Consider the following 3,768-nt stretch of genomic DNA (forward strand, 5'->3'; position numbering starts at 1 on the left):
CTAATATAGGGTTCAATAGGATTAATTTTATAATACTAATAAGTATAGGATTTAATTATGATAGGAGTTTGTTAAAACTATTAATTAAAATTTCCCTATAGTTTTTATGATATATAATCAAAATATAATATAGTGTGGATGATTTGATTTGATTAAAAAAAAAAAAAAGGTCAGACCCTTAGCCAATGTACAAATATTTGATTTTCACCTTTTTTATGACCTCGTCAGTTTCGATTTTCTTTAATTTTTGTACTATATCTTGCTACTTTTTGGATGTTGATAAGATTTTTATGGTAGTAGCTGATGATTACTTCACCGACTACAATAAAAATCTATAATGAGGATCACAACAGATGAACGAGAATTTATTTATATATTATATATTTTTATTTTTATCTCCTGTTTCAAGAGGGTAAAATACGATGTACAAGAGGATACGATGTAAAATAGCAATGAAATTGATTCTGAAGATGGGATTCAATTCCCGAAGAGTTATGGACACGAAAAAAAAAAAATATGCAATAGTAGAAGTCTTATCTGATTTTTAGACTCCATTGACTACAGTTGTCATTATAATATAGTATTGTTTAATTATTTCAATATCATTATCTATTATACAAAATATGCATAATACATAACGATATTGAATGCCCTTATAAACTGTCCCATATTTTTTTTCAAAATCCATTGAGTTCCTCAAGACTCATATATAATATAACCCAACAAACCACTCTATGTCACTATAGTTTCATTAAAAGCCGTTTTTTAGTTAAGTAGAACGTTGGATACTTTGAAGTATTTTCGGGATTTTTTTCCCTATTGACAGACTTTACTTGAGGAAATAAAATCGATAAATCTATTTTTATAATGACAAAATTTTTTTTCTTAAAAATTCCAGTGAGTACATTAATACGACAGAAAGGCACAAGACATTTAATTATTAATATACACCTTTCATATAAATAATGGGCAATCAGCAAAATTGTCTAATTACATAACGATCTTTTAATTAAACTACATGATAAATACTCATATTTACATTAAATTCATTCAATAGAGATTGTAAAGAATGAAAATAGCTTGATTCAAATCGGAAGCAAATGGTTAAAATATTGCTATAGAATAACAGAGATCTAAGCATTGTCTTATACGAAATATTATAGACAACACTTAAAACGTTTTATATTTCACTAACAATAAAAATAGACTCAAACAGATTACACTGTAGATTTAAAAAAAAAATAATATATGTATTATCGACGAGGAATACCAATAAATAAATAACATTTAATACATACTTCAAAGGAGATTAACGTTAAATTTACAGGTGTTATTAACAGCAAATGACAATGAATTAAAAAAAAAATATATTATTTTAATAATAAGACAGAAGTCTCAGCTATGGATAAATCATGACAAGAATAATGGAACTAATACGTAATAAATTAAAAATAAATTATTATATTTTGATTTAAAGCATACAGTTGATAAGGATTTTAATTTATTTTTAGTAGATTTATAATTGATCGCTTCAAACATGGACAAATATCCAAAACACTGACGAATGTAAAAAAATAATAATAATAAGATTTATTTAAAAAATATATACATATATACATCATAATCATTTTTTACTTTTAACCGTCGTAAGCCGATATTGTATGTTCTATATACAAGAGTTAAACTACTTTATAATTGTTACAGATAGGTAATGTGTGCAAAAACATGCGTTTTTGCAAAAACAACGAATCAGTTCACATCTGAGATATATCATGTTTTACGATAGCGTTAGCCTAAAATCTAAAAAACTTCCAATCCTGAAACTAATCAATGAGGAAAGGTAACCCATTTCTCTATAATCTTAATATAGGCAATACCTTCAACTACCAGGAAAGAACGATTTAATTTATAATTCAGATTCGATTCAATCTTCAAAACACACAAAACACGAACGATTCCTATTTTAATGACTAATTGCCCATTATAAACATTTTATGATTTATTTATTTATGATTGATTAATACATTATTTGTTTCTAGAGAATAACCCTATTAATATAGGATATATAAGTAATCGATATAATTAATATGGAGCAAATAACATTTATACATCCCAAAATCTCTCTTTTTTTTTTCTCGTTGAGATCCAAATTGTTTAGAATAGTAATAATATAAATTGAAATCGAATCGGCGAAAAAAATGTAAAAACCTGAAAAGAACATTGCAACTATGATTGAGATCTAAAATCAACAACAATACAAACAGTATTATTAATACACAGTTGCTTAAAGCCATATAAAATTAACTGATTATAAAAAGTTATTTCATAAAAACGATTATGTTACATCAAGTCACCCCCATCAAGTTTCCGTGATTTTACCACCCCAGAAATGACATAAAATAACATTCTACTATCATGAATCACTTCAGGTTCAAATATAGCTATCCATTTAATATTTCACTTTTCATGGAAAAATTTCAGATTCAAATTGTTATATGTTGGGCATTTAAACAATATATGATGAAGTGTTTCGTTCTCCTTTCTGTTGCACATTTTACACACTTGTTGAGAGTCAATGTTGGTGGTCATATTATTTAGACTATAACTTCGTCATATATCTGCCATATAGATTCATCTGTATCAACAATCTGGTATGATTTAAGGTCTCTGGGATTGATAGGTACTTAGGGTACCCGTCATGGTCACGATAAAGACTTAAATGTCCACAGAAATTAGAGAACTGTAAAAGATCGATTGTCTAAGGATAGTAAAGAACTTTCCTAGACTTAAAACAAATCAGGGATTACGAAAAGTACACCTTCAACGTATTGGATTCAAAAAGTCTGCGAAATGCTATAAATGTAACCAAAACGAAATCCTACAACATATCATTTTGGAATGCCCTGCTTATCAAAATCAAAGGAATTTTTTTTTAAATTTTCTAAATCCTTTAAGTAATGACGATATATATAAGAAATTGTCAACATCTAACAATCCTGAAGAAATAGGCAATGTCACGCAGTGATTATATTGAATAAATAAATATATTCTGTTTTGAAGTTTGAAAATAATAAATAATGGGAATAAAAATAAATTAATTAATAACTGGCTGTATGGAAAATTCCCATGCCATTAAAATATATAATAAAAAAAATAATAAAGATCGTTATCCTATAGAAAACATTTGTACCTCTTTTAAATCCTAGGAATATGTTTTTTTTATATATATTCATATCTTATAATATATAAATCAAAATTAATAATACAATATAATTAATAGATCCTGTTAAAAAACATTAAACGTTTCGAAAGAATCATTCATGAAGGTCGTTCCTAGTTAAGAGAAGACTGAGTTAGTAATTATTTTTTTAAATTTATTAAATTATTTAGAATTACCTGTTTTGAACTAGAGAAAACGTGAACTGTTTTCTCGAGTTCTTATTTTTCTGTGAGTTGATCGGATCTATTAATTATACAATGTCATTATTAATTTTGATTTATATATTATACGATAGGAATATAAAAAAAATCGTTAAATAAAATAAAATATAAAAAGATTATTTGTTTATTATTTAGAGTTCACCGTTAGAACTCAAGAAACAGTTCACTTCTGACATAAAATAAGCCATTGCAGTAGAATAACAATTACATTATCTTCTTAACTGTTTGAGTCTTTTATGCTTATAGTACAGTCGTAATAAAGTTTAGATAAATGTGACGGGCCAATTTCCAAGCATGATTTTATACTAGATTAAAAAATATATATAT

General features: G+C 26.0%; 1 protein-coding gene and 1 long non-coding RNA gene across 4 annotated transcripts in view; one reads left to right on the top strand and one right to left on the bottom strand.

Moving 5' to 3' along the window:
- Papss (PAPS synthetase) overlaps positions 1-3,768 on the bottom strand; it is an 82,083-nt gene that overhangs the window by 45,353 nt on the left and 32,962 nt on the right. The gene's annotated exons all lie outside the window — the stretch shown is intronic.
- The window catches only part of LOC106678940 (uncharacterized), an 11,388-nt gene continuing 9,341 nt past the window's right edge, over positions 1,722-3,768 (top strand). The window contains exon 1 of the long non-coding RNA XR_010845051.1: positions 1,722-1,840. This is a non-coding gene — a long non-coding RNA (uncharacterized lncRNA). The remainder of the gene's footprint in view (positions 1,841-3,768) is intronic.

This window comes from Halyomorpha halys, unplaced genomic scaffold (assembly GCF_000696795.3).
Source record: "Halyomorpha halys isolate HHAL.00 unplaced genomic scaffold, Hhal_1.1 Scaffold169.1, whole genome shotgun sequence".
Lineage (NCBI taxonomy): Eukaryota > Metazoa > Arthropoda > Insecta > Hemiptera > Pentatomidae > Halyomorpha > Halyomorpha halys.